Genomic DNA, 20054 nt, shown 5'->3' with positions numbered 1-20054 from the left:
ATTAATCATATTTCACTACATTCTTTAGGCACAGTAAATATTTCTACGCTCAAGTGACTGCTGGGGAGTGGGCATGGAGAGACTGCCACACACCTGGGATCTCTGAGCAAGCAATCTGTTAAAGCTGGAGGATTTCACAGTATGGGAAACTGGTTTCTGGTCAACCACTTTTAACAGTCTTGCCGAATGTCGAATTGTATTGCTGACACTTCAGTTGTTGATGTTCTCAGGTTTGTTGCTAGCAAAGCCCTGGCCTTTTCAACAGCACCAGAGAGAGCACAAGCACAGAACAGTACACATCATTCCAGACTCACACACAGGGCGCTGCTAAACCTTCCAACAGCTCCTTGTAATCAGCTCGGGAATTTAAATCCCACCACTAATACACATTACCCGAGGTTCTTTCATTACAAAGGGCACTGTATAATACACGACCAAAGTTTATCTTCCAACCAGCTCAAAGGACAGGGGGGACAACCTGCACATGGACTGTGAGATCACTGAAACACCTGTGCAGGGGTGTGTGTGCAGGACTTGGGCTACAAGCTGGGAGGTGTTACTGCAGACATCTAGGTGTTAAATAATAACTGGGATAACCCACAGGAATGGGTGTCTTTCACTTGGACAGCACCAGACTAGAGCTGAAGCCCCAGAGGAACTGAAATTGTGCTCTAGCCCCTTTTTCTCCCCACAATGAGATGAAGAAAAGCCACTCACGCTGCACACATCTTCGAGGTTTTGGTTAGGTTCAGTTCCTTACACGAAGTCAGCTGAGTGTGGTGGCTGCAATAGGAAACACTGAGCGCTGCTTGCACAGGGTTTGGGTTTCCTCTCTCTCTGCTCTGCTGGCTGGGTAATGCAATCTGCAGCTGAATCTACCACATAACTTGCTGTATGTTCTGTTGCTTCTGTGGGGGTCATTGCTGAAGTTTCCACTTCCCTTTCTCCATTACTTTGTGTATCTGTGAAACAATGCCCGTTTTGTTTGATGTTTGCCGTCAGAAATCCAGCGAGCCCTTTGAAATGTGCTCTCCTCTCTGGTACAGTAGTTCTCTTTAGGCACTCCATGGAAGGTGACCAGATGTGCAGGAATACCCCAGATGACAAACTTCATTTAGCAGACAGCAATTCATTTTCTGCTCAATACAGGAAAAGTGGTTTCACAGGGACATTTTAAACATTTGAGCTTTAACTTTTCTCTGCCCCTATGAAACAAAAAGCTCCAACCACCCCAATTTCTTACTCTGTTGTGAGGAATAATGCTCACAAGCCACAATAAATAGGACTTTGCCACGTATGGTGCTGCTAAATGTACCCAGCCAAATCAGAGAAGACACAGGGACAAACCAACATCAGCACCAGCTAGCTATGAAATTCCAAATTAGATTTATTTCTGAAGTAGGGCACAGCTTAATAAGAGTGTGGGAAGCTGTTTCATTTCAGAGAAATATCAGCTTCCATGTCTAAAAGTGTGTTTAATCTAGTATCAGCTTCCATGTCTAAAAGTGTGTGACTGCCCGGGCAGTGTGGCAGCCATAGCAGCTCATGGCTGCAGGGTGTAAGGGCAGAGGGAACAAGTGGGGACGTGAATCCCCTCCAGCTCTGCAGGAGGTGCAGGGGGGGCTTTCTGCTTCCCATGTGGCAGGCTGAGGTCACCTGGTGCTGTGGTGTCACCATCCGCAGCCCAGTGTCTGCACGTGTACCCGTCTGACTGGATGAGCAGGCTCAGGACCCCTGCCTGGTTTCTGTCTGGGATCACAGCCATGATTTATACTCCTCTGCCACATTCTGGCCTGTCCCTCCTCCTGCCTTCAGGGGTTATTTGTGCTTTGTCCTGAACACTGGGAGGTCAGAGGGGCCTCATTTGTTTTCCTCTAGCAGGATCCAATGCAGGGAACAGTATCAGATGCCAGTTTGGGGGACATTCTTCATGTACCTTCAGGGCTGGATTCTGCCTGTTGGTAAAATCAGCTGCAGAATTTCCTTCGGCTTGGCTGCAGTGCTCTACCAGAGCAGCCAAGGAAAGCCATGAGCACAGACTGGCTCCACCTGTACCCAAATTCCTCAGTCCTGTCCACCCTGGGGCAGCATCCTGACCCACTAACTGGTGTTTCTGAGGTTGAGCTCTGCTGGTTCCTGGTTCCACTCAGGTGATCTGCCCTCCCCTGCTCCCATCTCTCTCCTCCCCAGGCCACAAAAGGCCTGTGCCAGAGAGCTCTGAGGAATGAGGGGATAAGAGGACAGAGGATGGGAGGGAGAGAGAAAGCAAGCTTTGATGGCCACTGTAAGGGGGGAAAGGAAGGAGGAAAAAGAGCACAGATGATGGAGGAGAAATGCTGCAGCTGCATGAGCACAGGTTTTGCAGTACAGAGCCCCAGCTCCCCCCGTGCCAGGGGGCTGGCAGTGACACTGGGATGGCACCACCTGCAGAGAGCAGCAACCTGCACAGGATCCATTCTGCCTTTCTTTTCTGCCCTTACTTTTTAGAAAATCGTCCATATTTTTAAGGTATATAACCACACCACTCAGTCACAGAGCAAAGGGAGGTTTCAGGTGTGCTCTCTGGCACCCTACCACAATTTTACCCTGGAACTGTCTTTCTTTCCCCTGCATAACAGTTCTTGAACCAAAAGTAGGAGGAATTGACCCAGAACTGCTTCCCCATAAAGCTGTCATGTTAGCACAGCAGTGCTCAGGAATCATTTGCCCCCTGCTAGGTCCTTTTCCCTGGACTATGTATAAAATCAGGAAAAAAAGCAATCCAGGTATTTATTTGCCCTCCTGCCTTTCCCTGCATTTCCCCTGCCCCCTCTCGGTGTCTGGTCTGTGGAGTGGGAAGCAGCCTCAGGAGAAGGTCAGGCACCAGGAGCACACAACATTGCAGCTGGCTGTTTGGGTGCTGGCAGTGCTGGGGAGCAAACACTGATTGCAGCTTATCAACAGCAGCGTCTCTCTCGCCTCGCTCAGCCCTCCCATGTGCATCATTTTCTGCAGGACCTGTCAGCTGCCAGTGGTTTTTAGAGAATAGAACCAGGCCATGTCAGATGTGCTGGCAGCACACCTAAAATGGTGCCAACAAACCCCTCCTATTAATTCTTGATTTAGGAACTAGAGGAAAAGGGAGAAGTTGCTGATGGACCTGTGGTACCCCTGGGAGGGAAAGTACAAATGTACCCATACTCAGATGAAGTAAGATGTCTGGAAAACAATCATGGACAGGAAAATGGTATTCTGGAACTGTTTAACAGAGCTGGTCCACTATCACACATTGCTTTAAGGGAATTCAGTGGTTTATGAGTCACCAGGAACCAGCTCATGTCCAGCTCTACCTCTCTGGCTGGACATCTGGCCTGTGCTTTCATCTCCTACAGCGAGGGGAACGGAGCCCAAGGTTTCACACTGGTCCCAGCCACAGGCAGCAGACAAGAGGTACTGGCAGGGTGGAGTGTCAAGAGCACTTGGATGTGAAGTGATAGCAGTGAAGCCTCACATTTCTCTTCACAGAGAAAAGCAAGGCACATCTTCCCAAGAATATATCTGAAATTCACATTCTCTGAACCTCAGAGAAAAGAAAAACAATTCTTATCATTTGCTGTGCCTGTGTTTGTGCAAAACTAAAATGCAAAATGGAGATTGTTTACTCAAAATCATGGTGGTTTTTTTCCTTGGCTTATCAGGGCCAAGTGTGTGTGTGCAGACTGTCAGTGGACAGTCACAAAATGAGTACTGTTGTGTGCTTAGCAAATTCAGTTTTAAATGTATAAAATAATATAGTATAAGAAATAATTAATTAACCTTCTGATATCAATAGAGTCCTCCTCATCATTCCTACTTTGTTGGAGTCCTCTCAGCACAGTTATACAGCAGGATGCTCTGGGAGCAGATATCCAACTGTGGTGAGCAAATCTCATTAGGAAAACTCCTAGAAGGAGATCTAGCACCTTGTTCTGGTTCCTTTCTTCAAGTCTAGTTTGCTTCAGTATTGCTGTGAGCACATTTGTGTTTTTAGGGCAACTGTCAGCTAAATTTGAAGTGGAAAATTATGTTCAGCAGGACATGAAACACTGTAATAAGCAGGTTACCTATTAACTTTGATATCTTTCTGTTTTACTTCACACTGTTGCCACAGTTCAGATCTTGATTTCACAATATTTTGCAAAACTGACAAAACTACATTTTCACTGTATGAGTAGCCATGTAGGAAATAGAGGGGTTTGGGAGCTGGAGTTTCTGGGACACAAGCCTCTGGAAGCAGGGTAAAATTGCCAGCTTAGGACAGCAACTGAACAGATTTGCTAAAATAATGAAAAAAAGAAGGTTGAAAGGGACTCCAGGAGATGCTCTACTCAAGTTCCTCTGCTTCAGCTGCATCTATTTGAATCTCAATAGCGATATTCTTGAAAATGTCCAGATATGACAATTCCGCTGTTCCCACAGGCCATTTATGGCAGCACTCACAAGAAAGGTAAAAAAAGCTCACTGCTAAAATGATTCCAAGGATAAATTAAGCAACTTAGGCTTTTACTTAATGCTGCTGGTAAATTCAGGACACTTTACTTCATCTGTTACATCCTGGGCATCTTTTCAATCATAATCTTCAGTGCCCCAAGCAATAAAGAAGACACAGCTCGAGCTACTGTGCTGAGTTCCTGTGGCTTTGTGCCAGCTGAGGATCTGGCCTGTTTGTTTTTATAATGACAGCTCAGACTCTGGACCGCAACTCTGCAACAGGAGGTTGGGCTTTGAGGGTGCTGTCTCCCGATGTCCTGCTGGCAGCACTCATCTCCTTCCCGGAAATGAACCCTCTGTTCCTGCTGCAGACCTTGGTTCACCTCCCCACAGACATGGGGCAGAGTCCTGCCTGGAAGCACACAAAAACACAAGGTTTGCAGAAGTGGGGGTCAGAGTACTCCCTGCAGGTACTGCCCAGGGCTGTCTTCTCCCTCTGACTCACAGATTTTGCAACACAGGGAGATAGCAGGGCAGTGCTCCCTGGAATTTGGCTGCTCTGCTCTTTGCCTAGGTATCTGTTTGTTCAGGAGTTCCATCCATCAGCCAATTACCATCCAAATGCCCTGGCATGTCCTCACCCAGCTGGGCTGGCCTCTCCCTGCCTGGCACCGGATGTTATTGAACACTGGCATTGATTCATACTGAAGGTTGTTTCCTTGGGTCTTGTAGGTGCCTTTGACACCAGAGTTCTGGAAGGCTCTTTCACCCTGGCAAGCTGAAAAGCTTGTATGTTCTTACACGTTTGCATGGCACCCAGAACAGGCAAAAGGATACATTTCCAATGAAAAGCAGCAAATTAAAGCAATGGCTGTGCTTTCTTTCAGCCTTCATTGTGCTGTCACGCCCCTTTTCTTCCCTATCAGCTTTTGTGCCACCAGGTTCTCTTCTGACCTTTTCTTCTTTCAGAAACTTTCTTCTCAGTTTTTCTTTGCTCATGGTACTCCTCTGTTCGCTCATCCTTTTACACACCTGCCTTGCACAGCATCTTCAATACTTTCTGTATTGCATGCTTACAGGGACCTGCAATATGCAATTCAACAACAGAATGCCTCCCTTTTCTCATGGCCTGACATTGACAGTATCATTTCACACTTTCCATGATCTAAACTTTGAATCTCTTTATGCTTTTTTTGTCTTTCTTGGCCCTTGGCATGCTGTTCTCATCCCTTGGAGTCTCTGTCTAACTTGGTTTGGGGCATTTATGAGCAGGCTTGTGACACTGCTTGCACATGCATGTACAATTTAGTGTCAGGAGAGAGAGTCTCAGACCTCTGTAACGACATTTGGGTCTGCAATTATATTATTAGACGTTTTCTGGAATTATCTGTCTCCATGGTGGCTACAAATGCAGGAAGGAGGAGCCACCTCCCACACTACCCAGGAACAAATGCATATCTTCAGGAGGAAAGGATAAGCAACTTTGCCAAGCTCCACAGGCACTTTCCTCTCCCCACAGGGTTAGTCTGGAGTCCTGCCAAGGCAATGGTTAGACACAGGGTTTGGGAAATACTGTTACAGCTCAGAGATGCAGCACTAACCAGACACTCAAGACTCAGAACATACTGTTCAGGGCTTGGGCCTCCACAGCCTTGCAAGCAAAGAAAACTCTCAAACCTTTCTGAAAACTCTCAAAATTCTTTCTTACAACTGTGTTTTTCTTGTTCATACTTTTTTCTTTTCAGTTTGATATATTTCATACCTAAAAATGGCAACAGAGAAAAAAAAAGCAGCCAACAAGGCCAATTGGTCTACCCAAAGTTCTGAATGAAACCTCTATTTGATATTGTACCTTTCTGTAAACAGGTACATTTTAGCTCAAGGGTTTTACTTGGTTAAGTATTATGGGATTTGGGGATATTTGAAAATAAGCTTACATAATTGGTTTATCCTATCAGTAATGTTGATAACTGCATACCTTCGTTGGCTGGCAGACTAAACTTTGAGTTGCCATACACTAAATTAAACTAACAATCAACAGAAAGCCAGATGAGATTAATCTTTATTATTGTTATTCAGCATGAATACTTAAATGTAACAAGAGCTAAAGGTAAAAAGCTCACCCTCTGCTTTGATTAAACCTTCAAATGCCTTTGTCTTTACCCTAACACAGGCCAGACAGAAAACTAAGTGAGGGCACTGCTCTCTAAGTGACAACCTTTATTTAAAATCCTTCTGATGTCTGTTCAAGATTAGGCATCATCCCTAGTATTTCAAACAGAAGTTCAGCATTTTTTATCACATGAGGTTACACTGCTACAGTCCTGTGAGGAGCATGGGACAGATCAGTCTAATAAGTCTTTGAAGAAGCAAACAACTGTCTTTGAATGCTGAAATAATGTGATTTTTGATAGCAGATTTTGAGAAAAATAAAAAAGGGCTTCATTCTGCTTAGAACATTAATCAGTGAATTCAAGAGGTAAAACTCTTCATAGTAGTAAAGCAAATATGAAAATCAAGCATTCAGTGGGTTCACAAATGGTATGGAACTCAGCCTCTGCTTTACTGAGACAGGTACCCCTTCAACAAAAGGAAACATGTCCTATTTTACACAGCCTGACACTTACAAATTTTGGAGACCCAACTGTGAGTAAAAATGAGTATCTTTACCTGGATATCACAAAGCCAAGATTAAGAAATTACACCCAAGATTCAGCAAAGTGTAGAAAATTTCCCATGCAATTCAAAGTTTTAATGATTTGTTGAATTTGTTTTCCTTCTCCCAATTTCTTCTTCTCTTCTTCCTCTTTTTCTACTCTTCTTCTTCATTTTGCTTTTAAAATGTATCATTTTATGATTGCACTGTGCCTGTACTGACTTGGTAAACCTACCCCTACTATTTAGACATGCCCAGCCTAAATAAAGCAAGAAACTCTTAAATTCCATAGAGATGTTTCATTTTCAAGCTGAGAGGCAGCAACATTTAATTACTAGCAGGCTAATCCTGCAATCATCACTCACCACAACCACTCAACACATGGAAGGGTGCTAAATTGATTCTAAATAGTACTGTGTAATGACTGACAAACATAAAAAACAAACAAACAAGAAAGCAAAGCTGTTCAGATAAAGGATACGTTCTGAAACGTGGTGGAAAAGCATCAATTAAGACTAAAATATCCACAATGGCAGGTAATTTAGATCTAGGTTGATTTCCAGGTATACCAGAATGTTTCTCCCAAATCTCACAGGCTGCTTACCACACCTGTTAGTCACCTATGGATTTTTTTGTATGAGGTATTCTTCCATGTCTGGGAGGGTAGCTGCACTAATTCATCAATAAGAGCCTTTTCATGAGACCAGCCACAGACTGGATTGGCACTGATGAAGCAGCTCTCCAGTTTCTTCCTGAAAGCAAGCAAAAGAGAGAGAACACATATAATTTCAGGAGCTATAAATTCAACATTAGCTATTTACATTCCATTTGCTATTGCAAAAAATAACTACAAATAATATTATTTGAGATAAGGTATTGAAATTGTTTGATCCTTTTACCTTAAGAAAAAAAGCTTTTCAAAGATCAAGTAATTAATAGTTAAATGCAGTCACTCCCTACACACTGCATGCATTGCCTCTATTAACTAACTAATGAGATTCCTTTGGTGACCTGCAAAAAAGGGTGACAGTTTGAGTACATGATATTAACTACTTAATTTTGCCTGTTTTCTAACACAATATTGCCCTGTGTATTATGCATTCCATATCTGGGCTTTTATGTCCAAATACGAAATCTGCTAAAATGTGTGGTTCAAAGGCCATAGCAACATCCTACCTAAATCAAGAGCACCAAAACATGGTGTGGGGCAGAAAGCCACAGAGGATTATTGTGTGTGATGGGATTTGAAGAATCAAGAAATAATCAGGACAACTACATTTGCTTTTGTCTTTGGTATCCATGAGACCTCCCCGTAGAAGAGACAGAGCACACAAGGGAACAAGGGTGACAGCTTCTGCAGTGATGACTTTTCACTGCTTTTTTTTTGTTCTAATACTCTAGTTCAGAAAGCACAATGGGCTACTGTGCTGTCCACCAACACATAATTAGCAATATCAGAGATCCCAGCCCTCCTTGTTAATTCATAGCAGTGTCTGATCTTTTCTAGAGCGTGCCCAGTGTAACACGTGGTGAATTGAATGAGCACCCCACTCCAAGCAGATATTCTGAAAGGCACCCAGTTCTACAAAACTATGACACATTCTCCCCCAAATCCTGCTTCAACTAGTCATTCAGAATTGTGCCTTATTTTAGTGGTTACATTTTGTGCTCTAAGTCATAACTCTCAAAGATTACTGAGGAGGATGCAGCCTATCTCAAATGAAGAGGACAAGGGGAGACTGTGCAGTGGCAACATGAACTGTTGCAATGTTCACTGCAGGCACAGGAGCAGAGAGACCTAACAGGCCCTGGAAACTTTTTGTATTCAGGGATACATCACAACTTGCCACAGATCTTTCTTATAAAAGCTGAAGCAATGCATCTTCATTTTCTATTGGTGGGCAGTCACTGTACATGACAAAAAGAGCTTCATGAAACAAGCTGTGGACATGGCACTTAGTCCAGCTGTAACTTTTTCAGTCCTGATAAATGCACTAAACTGAGTCAGAAATTACTCATTCCTCTCCATAACATTGCTCCAAAGCATCTGACTGCAGAGAACCAATGTCCTGACCTAGGATAATAAGACAGGAGAGAGTATTCCAGGAAAGTTCCAACTGTACCTTTATGCTTATTGCCATTTTGCCAAGTTCAAACCCATTTCTCCTGCTCACTGGGCTATATCCCAAAGGATAATGTGGCATGCATCCAGAGACAGGCCCAGAAAGAAATAACATGGGGCACATGCACTTTGTCTAGTAAGTAACATCTACTAAATGTTTGAGGCAAAGTTGATGTTAATACCCACCTCTTGCTTAATAACTGAGAGTGATAACAGGGAATGACAGGATAAAAATGCTGCCCTCTGCCCTTCATTGCATCTAGACATGTATGAGAATCACTCAGTGCTTTAGACTCTTTCCCTTAGCTGAGCCAAAAGCTAGTTGCTATTAAATGTAATAGTTTTAAACACAAATAGTGTTCAAGACAGAGCTGATTTGCAGAAAATGATCTTTTCTTATAACAAGTTCCAGTTGGCCTTTCCAAACAAATGGATGGCTCCATTTGGCAACAACATCCTTAAGAATCCATTTACATTTTTAAATTAGTTTATTGTGATTATTAACAGTTAATTATTAATAGTAGCTAGTTATTGTAGTTAACTTTAAAAAAAAAGAAGCCATTGATATAAAAATGGAGACTGAACCAACACCATGACCATTTTAAGTTTCATGTTCCCTGAAAGAGTAGTAATTGCTGACACAATCTGCTCATCCCCACTGACATCATCACAACCAGCTCAGAAAAAGATGTTCCCTCTCATTAGAGCAGCATTGGTATGGGCACTATAATGCTTAGAGAAATTCTAGTTTGGCAGCAGTTTGCCTTCTAGAGCAAGCAAAGGTTGTTGTGTACAAAACCCAGCAACCACAATGCCTTGGTTTCACTTTTGTTTCATGGCTGCAGCCCCTGTGAAGCTGCAGGATCAAAGGGCTCCATCTTGCTGTGATATAGAAATCTCTGTAGACAAGCTTACAAAATAGGTCTCCCAGGTATATTTGCTGATTAAGAAGGGAAGAAAAGTGATGTATAGATGGGCTATTAATTTAACTGGATTGGCACAAATGTGCCACTTCAGAAGAATATATACTCCTTTGGACCAGAAATTTAAATACCAGGGATTTTAAAGGTAGCTGTGTTCAACTCTGAAAAAAATCCTTAGGTTGCATCAAAGGGAAAAGTGACAAAACAAAAAGGAGGCATTTGAAGTTGGGCTTTTGAACATGTATAAATGAGATGTATGAAAGGGAGTAAGGACAAATAAGGAACATCCAAATTTTGTGGGTGTTCAGGATATTTTGGGAGACTTGGAGATTCCTGGTGGGCTGCAATCACATGCCAGTCCTTCAGCACTACAGATCACCTGCTGAATAGACCTGAACTTGTCAGGTCCAGTTTGAAATAAATGGTGTTCTGCATGCAAAAAGCCAGTCCTGTATCAGTCTATATCAGCAACTGGGAAAAAGGGAAGGAAAGAGGAACTTTTAGTGGTTTGATTTGAACTAATACATATTAAAAAAAAGCCCTTTTGTTTTCCAAAGAATTCTGCTCTACAACTAGATAACAATGGATTGTAAATTACTGGATGTAAAGACAATTTTTTGATATATTTACATTATACTGGCAATTTTTGCTGCTTTCATGAAACAAACAAACAAAAAAATCATCCTTTTACTGACTTTTATACAGAATATTATCATATTCTGGCAGAACAAAGTACATCACCCGAGAAACTGTCTCACAGTGAGTGATGTCTTGTATCTCTGCCAATATTAGCTTTATGGACCAAGTAACAATATTATGTTAATAACTGCTGATTGCTATTTGTGTACCAGACTGTTCCAATACCATGGTGATGAGCATGCTGTTGGTGTCTGGAACAGATGGACAGAACACAAGAGATCTTTGCCTTGATTTCAAGACAAATAGGATTACCTGTTTCATTAATAATGCTACATGAAAGCACAGACAAAACCACAGTTCTGTCTCCATCTCCAGTAACTGACAGGAAGAAAAAGATATATGGCACACATTGGATGCCCAAAAAAATTTAACCTAACTTAAAGGGAGAGCAAACCTTTAAATCACTTGTAAAGCCAACACAGTTGCTTTATGCTGTTTAGAGTGGAAACAAAATTCACCATCTTATTGTCAGCAAAAAACTCCTTTGTAGCTCTCTGCAAAGGGGATACTTGAGGCTGGAGATGAGGCAATGGCCTGCATTCTGCCCAGCACAACTGATTCCCTATCTGCTGATTTAAACACCCCTTACAAAGAAGTCATTGCAACAGCTTCCTGCCATTTGAGAAGAAAATTGAAAGCACTGTGAGTGACACTTGGCATCAATGCTTTTATATGACAAAGAAAAAGGAAGAAAAGTATACTTCAATTCCATGATGTTGTTTCTTAAGCCCTACCACCAGCACCAGATAGACACTTTGTTCTGCATTCTCTTCTTCTTTCATAGAAATGAGGAAGAAAGACCAAGAGACAAAAGAAGGAGGACATCTTTTTACTGTAGGTTGTGCAATTCTGTTTAGAATGAAGCCTGCGATATTGGGGAAAAAGTGATCTTGCAATAATCTCATACACAGTAGAAGATATGATGCTGTGTACTATTGACAAACTGGCTTTGAATGACTGAAAAAGCAGTTATGTGGGGAAGAGAACTTGGACAGAGCACTGAGACCATAACAATAACAACTCCTTTCCTATCTCAGTGGAAATCGAAAAGAGGAAACTGGATACTATTTTCATAGAAGAGCTGCCAATTTCCTACTGATATCAGAAGCCAATCATGTTTGGAAAGGAAATTACCCATTCCTGCATGGCAAGGCTAGCAGGTGCAGATGGCATGTGAACAAACTTCCCAACCACTTATCTGTCAAGGGCACAAAACATAAAATGCAAATGGTTTTATGGACAATCATTCAGTTCCTGCCAGGTCATCCGCAGATTCTGGAAACACTTAATTCAACTTGGCATCCAGAAAGGTTTGAAATAAGGCCACCCACAGAGGTGAGGTGTCACAGGAGCTGCCAGAGCGAGCACGACCCGGCTCACAGTTTGTGTCTCGGCACGAAAGGAGGAACAGCAATGAAAACTGCTGAAGGTCTGAGGAAATGAGATTCAGCAGCTTCTGCTGAACGTGGCAAGCAAGGCCAGTGCTGCTGTGCTCGCTGTGGCTGCTGGCCTCAGGCATCAAAGCTTCGCAGCTAAAAGGAGAAAACTTTCTGCAGTGCTTTTGCTCTCCATTCCCTTTTCACCTGCAAATAGCACCCACCTACATCTGTCCAACCTCACACTGCCACAAACACAAAGAGATTCTGACTGGGTCCCCGTTCTCTTCTGAAATACAAAACTGGTGAAAATAACAGGAAATAGCTGAGCAAAGATGGTTTCCAAGAAGCACAGAGCCAAATCAGCACTTTGTTCTGAGTGGGTAAATTAAAAATCTCCTCTGCTGCTCTGTGGAACAGGGTGAAATATAGTAGAAACACTTATAGTGCTGCAGAGCTTTGCATTTGCAAATATTGACTGAATTTTCATTAGGTTCTAGTCACAAAAACAGGTTGGATAAGGTTGTTAGTGTTAATTTGAAAGCTAAGCAGTGATAGCTGCACATACAAAACTACACCCTTCCTTCTTCTGCGGGATGAGTTCCTCTCACCTGAAATGGGTATCAAAGATGGAGAGAATAAATTATCTTCTGAGTTGCCTGTTTACTGCCTACTGACCATTTGGTGAGAGAAGCTGGCTGGCCCTTAGAGGGTGGTTCATTTTACTTTCTCAATTACTTCTGTTCTCTTTGATAAGAAAAATGAATAGAATGTGTAATAAGAAAAGCAAAACTGTGTACAATACCATCTTTATTGTCTCAATAATTCAGTTTGTTCATTTTCATTAGGAAAAACCCAGAGTTTCCATGCTTTGGCACTAAAGTTTTGGTCTGGGTTCTAAAAGTTGACCAAATGCTTTTTCTTAACTTCACTGTGTTCACAGTTAACTTACATATCCCCATTTAGCAGAGGTACTGCTAAATGACTATGAGAAATTGGTCTGGAGTGATGAGGTCATAATTCAAGGCATGAAATCATAGAGTAAAAAATCTCTATATTTGAAGCTGTGCCATCTTCAAGGGGGAAAAAATGGGGCAAGGAGAAAAGAAAAAAGAAATTAAATGAAAGACTGCCCTGTAGCTTTCAGATTTTCTCAGATATTCACCAGTGAAATATTATTGGGCAACAATTAATTTTTAAGTTGGTAATATTCAAAATACTACTCAAGAACCATTGAAAATAGCACTGGAAAATGTGACCTGAGGTGCTGTGACTTACACTGAGCATGTTAAGAGGAAGACCACAGCTGCTTTGAGTATGGTCTCTGCTCTCAGGCACCAGTGTCACACTCCAGACAGTGTCTGTGGTTAAGACTTGTTTTCCATGACACAGACACTTCAATATACAGGGTCAAAGAAAGGCTATCCAGGATAGGATGAATGTGTAGTAATACTTCTCTAAGCAGTCTCCCAGTCTCCAAATTCCACAGCCATTTGTTCCTCCTGCAGCCAGGAACACATACCCATGTTTGGCTCCCAAGGTCGCACAAACAAGCCCCTTCCCTTCACAGAATCAGAAGAACCAGTTTAGCTGCATAGTCTGATAAGTACAAAGATCACCTCAAACTACTTAGATTCAGGTGGTAGCAGTAGATGAATTGTTGGTATTAACAGAGGGAAGGCACTTGAGCTTCATGGTATCTAAAGGAGGCCTTGTACTGGAAGACAGCTCTTGTTTCCCATACCTACCCAGCACTCAGAGATGATGCACAAGGCTCAGTTCTAACCTGCTGGCAAACACTACGTGCAGGAAAACAGCCTAAGGAGCCTGGAAAACCCCCCACTGCAGTCTTTCTTGGCCCTGGAGCTGATTCAGGTGTTGGCTAAGGTTGTGCAAGCACAGATCTGAGCAGTGCTAGTTTACAAGGCCGGGACTGCTCAGGCAGGAGCCACTCAAGCCCCAGTCACACCACCTGTATCAGTGTTGTGAAAGTCATTTAGCAGGATTGACACCACCCTGAATTCCTTACAGAGGGAAACACTGCTCTCACTGCCTCAGTGACAGTCAATATTATAAACTGGAACTGTTGGAAGAAGGGCTCATGCCCTGCAAACTGATTGCCTATTAAAATGGGAAAAGTAAGGCCAAGAAGACAGGAATTTAATGCAGAAGCATGCTATCTCATAAAGTAATATAAGAAATAAAATAGAGTAATAGAAGAAATAAAAGCAGGGAATAGGAATTAACTTCCTCAGATTTAAGAAGTACTTTTCCCTGGATTGGAGCTGTGCTGTTAGACAACACATCCTAGGGTGTACTGTACATATAGTTCTTGTAGAAGCTTTATTACTTTCCAGAGCCATAAGTTACCGTTCGTTTAATTGAAATATTATTCTGTTACAAGCCCTACTGAAGGGTACATTTTTACTGAGAATTTCAGTGAAGCAAAGGAGGTTTTTTGTCACACCTATCTATACATATTCTTCCATCCTAGTTATGTCAACAGATATTTTCTATTTGGTGAAAAAAGGTTTGCACTTGGCTAAGCACCTAGATAAAGCCCTTTTGTTTTCTGCAGTCAAGATGTATCTTTTTTTACAGGCAATGACATAATCTCCATGAAACCCACCTTTCCTTCTTACCAGGGCTGATACATGGTATACATTCCCTGTGTAGAATAAAAAGGTGCATATTCTCTGTGTAGAATAAATTTTCAGCTGGTGCTAGCAAACATGAAGTAGGTTATTCAAGCCCAGGCCTGGAATTAAATGAAATTTTCACAGACAGAGAGGACATGCACACAGCTGTTTATTCTGAACAGTTCTTCTGATAGGTTCCTCTTTCCTTTTCCATTTAAGCTTTTGTGTTTTTTCCCTGGGAGAAAAGCACAGTGTGCCACTACCAGATATTTCAGCTACATGTTCTCAAATAGTCAAAGGAAGACTATTATTCAAGTCAACCAAAGCACTAGCAAAACAATGGGGTTCTTACCTACTGAGATGAAGATCAAAGTTGAAGGTGTTGATAAGAATTACAGAAAATTGTTCTGGTTTACAAAACGTACCTATTAAACTTGACCTACATGTTCATGCAGATTGTTTTGTGCACCTGATACTGGATTTTGTTTTCTCATTCATCCCCACTAGACAAATATATGTGATTTTGGAATGACTAGCAGGTTAAGCAAAATTAATCTTATCAGTAATATTGATGTAAGAAACAGTTGAAAAATGCAATCTACATATAGATACAGACCAACTCCTAGCATATTTTCACCTAATGAATAACCAACTTCCAAATAAATGCCAGCAAAGTCCCTGCACAAGAGTTCAATATTGTAAACCTGTCCCTCAGTTCTCTATAAAACAGGGCTACAAGATGAAAGCAGGTTTAAGTTTAGAAAGCTGCTTCCATTTGCCCTTTCCATGTCCCAATGAGGCAACCTTGCCAGTGCTGGAAATCACTAAATATAAAGGAAGTGCCTTCTCCAACTGTTCTGATTCCCTAAGGACAAAAAAGGCTTTGTCATCATATTTTGTGTGCGAGCGCCTATTCTGCTATCTTCACTTCCTCTTAGAGTAACTTTTTAATCCAGTGCTGATTTTCAACTAAAATTGAAAATGAATCAGAGGCTTCAAGACAAAAAAATCATCTCAAGTTTAATGAAAGTAGGCAGCTAGCTGGAAAAAGAGGAGATCCAGATGGTGTCTCCAGCCGTGGAAGAGTGTAGCAAAAGCCTCATTCTTACCAGGCGTCAGAAAATCCATCTAAGACAAAGACCATACAGGCCAGGGGGAGAACTTGCATGAAGCACAAATCCATTGGAAACCAGGCTTCAATGATTCCATTATTCATGGACTTCTTGCTCATTTCTTTTAGACTTTTCTGCCACACACAAGGCTAGGGTTCCCCAAATAGCTGTTCATGCCATTCATAGTCATAGTTCTGAGAACTATGCTAGCAGAATAGATCTCCTTAGTGCCTCAAACCACTAAATAGTTCTTCAAATACCTTTTCCACATATCTACAGCTTTTCTCACCATAAGAAACCATTTTCACATGTGGCCCAATTTAAAATGTGACTCTGCTCTGGAACTGGTTTGTAAAAGCATATGAGTCAGTTTTTTACTTTCAGTTTCAGATATTCAAATCCCCAAATGGCAGTCACTCACCTTTTGTGCAGGCAGAAGTCCTGCCCATGATGCCATATGCTTGGGAACTACCAAAAGGCCTTCAGGCTATGTAGAGGTGGCTTCTTCTACATCTAGAAGAGCCAGTGGGTGAGATTAACTACCTCAGAAGTTCCTGACCACTCTTCAGGGTGCTAACAGAAGAGCTCGTGGCAGTACTGCTAACTCAGGTGAGGCAGAGCCAGCTGCCATACCTCAGACCAGGATTTTAAACTGATTTAAATGATACACCTCTGTGCTTAGTATGAATTAGAGAAAACCCATAAAAACTTCTCCATGACAGGCCAGTTTGTAGCAGCTAGAAGCACCCATTTGGCTGTGGAGGGCAAACCTCTTTTCTCTGCACAGCTGTATCTGGAACAAGACATCTGTCCATGTCCTAACCCAGCCAAGGCTGCAGCTACTGTTGTTCCAAGAAAGCAACAATCAGAAAGAGAGCCCTTAAGACTCCAAAACTACCTACTCAAAAAAAAGAAAACTATATTTCTCCAGCAACACAGACATTATAAGGCCCAAGTTTATTACACTTCCTCATAGAACAAAATGCTTTTTGGCACATTTTCCAATCCCATAAATGCTGTGGAATGAAAATTAAATTAATGCACAGAACAGCTGTTATGACTCAGCCTTCAACCTAAAAGTAGCGATCAGTACTGATCATCTGTATCAAGCAAGTTTTGCACATTCTTTCACAGTTTCAGTGGCCAAACACACACAAAGGGAGGTGCTCATCTTGACTTCAAATAAATCTCAAATTTTTTGGTATTTTGGTACTCAAAATTTGGCATCTCTCTCCTAAATTAACAAGTACCTTAATACTAGAAGGTAGTAGTTGGCTCTCTTTCCTCCCCCCAGCCACCCACTTCCATAAATTGCTAGGAAGCTGGAAGACTGGAGTCCCCTGTTCCTCTTCCACATGAAGTGAAATGGCCAGTGGGGTTCCACATTATTAGAGTTGCATGTTGAGGGTTGGATTAGGCAGAGAATGATAACACAAGCCTTATTTCTTTAGGGAATCCGGCTCAAAGAATCATCCCCCACCCACTTCTTGCATTAAAAAGACAGCTATTAACTCCCTGATCTGCCTGCCTGTGACAGACAAAGGAAGGGAAGAGAAATAAAACAAATGAACTGAGGAATAAATTACTTTTGGTAGTCAGATGGAGGAGAAGCCTCTGAGGAAATGTAATCACCACACCCTGCCACTTATTAAAGGATTGTGTGGAAGCCATGGCTGGGCAACTGCTTATGCAAACTTAAGGAAATATTTGCTTAATAAAAAGATTAAACAGAAGGTTCCTTGACAATGTCTGCTGCGCCTAACAGGACTGGACTGTTACAGAAAACATGGTCTCTCACGTAGATCCATCCAGGCAATGGTGTCTGTGTGCAGCAGACAGATCTGTGCATGCACAGGTCAACTGCAGGATTCAAGCCACAGGGGAAAAGAGGAAAATGCTATTTTTTGCCTACAGACTGTGACAAAAAAAACAAGCTCAGAAAATTAGTTCTGTTATGGATCAATACTTACATGAATGTGTGCTTTCAAGGCAGAGCAGAGTTGAAGCTGTTCTATTTGAAGGATTTGTTGCTTAGCAAACTTTCAAATGAAGACTTTTCACATGCATCTGAAGGAAAAAATTGTAATTTGAAATTTGGCCCCAAAAAATTTTTTTTAATGTGGAGCTGTAGGGAAAAATCAATCAATACATACACAAAATTTACAAGTACAATTCCTACTATGAATATCCAGCAGAAATTAACAACACTGCAGAACTCTCTTGGTTACATTTTTTCCCAGTGAATGGTACTGTTCACATTCTTCAAAAAGATTAGAAGTGGGAGGTTGCATGGAGCTACTCTGATTCATTTAATCTTTTTTTGTCTTTTTTCCAACTAAGCATTTTCACAGGGGAAAAACAATGATGTCATCAAGTTCCTCTGTCTGCTGAGACTGTGTAGTTGCAAGGGTTTCTGCTGATTTATGGATTAGAAAATTTCAGTGATATTGCTAATAAAAGTAAGTTACTTTGGCATTACTGCATGGTAGTTCATGAAGAAGATATAAGTACCTCATGACCTGCTTGTACACCACAGTTAGGGGATGAAGAATCACCCAGAATTCCAGGATACCAAAAGGAGACCAGAAATAGGCACAAATTTCCTTTGAATAAATCAACTCCATATTTTATTAGTTATTCTTGTCTGCAACATAATTTTCCTAGTTAGAAGAAACAGATCCAGAGGAGAATGACACAGATTAAATTCTGCCTCTGCAGTGTGATGCAGTCTTTCCTGCTACAACTACTCATCTAAATGTTAAATGTTAAAAAAATCTAGGAAAACTCATAGCTTCACATTAAAAGTATTAAACTAATTAGCTACATTTTTAATTACCAAGCAAAACCGACAAAGCTAGTTCTTGCCATCTTCACTATCTGGGCTGCTTGCCGTAGTGATGTTTCAGAAAAAGGGCTGAGATGCTGAGCTGTTTGTGCCCAGCTCTGACTCCATTTGGATCTGAGCCTAACTAGGCAGAGACAGCACTGACTTACTACTCAAGGCTGCCACCTCCTGTTTTAAATATCCACTTCCTCACGGCTGATTAATAATCTGATCAGGGTGTTCCTCCCAACACTGGCTTTGATTGTAAAGCTGATTCTGCATAGAAAGGATGTTTTCTCAAAAATAATTAGAAACAAATATTTACATAAGTTACAGGAAGTAGAAGTATGTCATATCCATCTTAGAGCAGCTATTGATTTCCAAAGCTATGAGCCCTAATGAAAATAATAAATAAAAGATTATTTCCTCCTCAAGTAGCACTACACTGCATGTCACTGTTCAGCATCTCAGCAGACAGGCCTATCCATCTTATTATGCACATTAATCAATTGCCAGATAAAAATGCATTACTGACATCTGAAATGTGCTACTGCATTTATAAAGCGTTGATTAAAGAGAAAAAGATTAAAGAGAGGAAGGCTGCATTTCCCCTCCAAGTATTAATACTAATTTAAAGTACAAGTGGCATCAAAACTGCCAAAGTTGAGAAATTAGAGGTCAGTCTTACACTTTGCACACTCCAGATGTCTGACAGCTCTTTGCTTCTAATCAATTAGGAAACAACCTCACAGTCTTTTATTTGCATCGGAGACTTTCTCTTCATGAGCCTGGCTACTGGAATATAAGTAAATGCATGTTCCTCTCTTACTATCTAGCCTAAGACATCAATATCTCCCATCAATATCAAGAAGCATAAAAATTCTCATTCAAAAGTTTTAAGTACGTACAATGTTCACCTGCAAAATAAAAAAAACCCAAAAACCAAAAAACAAACCAACCCCCCAAAATTCTGTATTTCCTTTCCTTCGTGTTTTTCTTATTTAATTTGAAATTCAGGGCAAATAATCTCTACAAAGTTGCTAGCTGAAATTTTGTGATATTGAGTGTGACAAGGGAAGAGAGGTTTTCCTTATCTTAAGCTCGTGGTGCATCCACATATTTGAGCTATTTCCCCATTTTCATTCTCAATCTTAGTAAGTTTTTGGACTTGGCCAGAAACAAAAGGCTTTAAAAATACCAAGTCTTTTGAGAAAAAGTGAAAGGTGCAATTCAAACTCCCAGCAATATTGAGAA

At 41.4% G+C, this 20054-nt stretch overlaps 1 long non-coding RNA gene across 1 annotated transcript; it reads right to left on the bottom strand.

The window, feature by feature from the left end:
* Nucleotides 1-7609: 7609 nt before the first annotated feature.
* On the bottom strand, nt 7610-18971 carry LOC135445009 (uncharacterized). The gene is made up of 3 exons (XR_010439423.1): nt 18813-18971; nt 17947-18043; nt 7610-7857 (listed from the first exon to the last, which is right to left on the bottom strand). It is a non-coding gene; the product is annotated as an uncharacterized LOC135445009 (long non-coding RNA).
* Nucleotides 18972-20054: the final 1083 nt, after the last annotated feature.

This window comes from Zonotrichia leucophrys, chromosome 3 (genome assembly GCF_028769735.1).
Source record: "Zonotrichia leucophrys gambelii isolate GWCS_2022_RI chromosome 3, RI_Zleu_2.0, whole genome shotgun sequence".
NCBI lineage: Eukaryota > Metazoa > Chordata > Aves > Passeriformes > Passerellidae > Zonotrichia > Zonotrichia leucophrys.
Note: the sequence above shows the minus strand (reverse complement) of the source record. Positions and strands in the feature narration are given on the sequence as shown.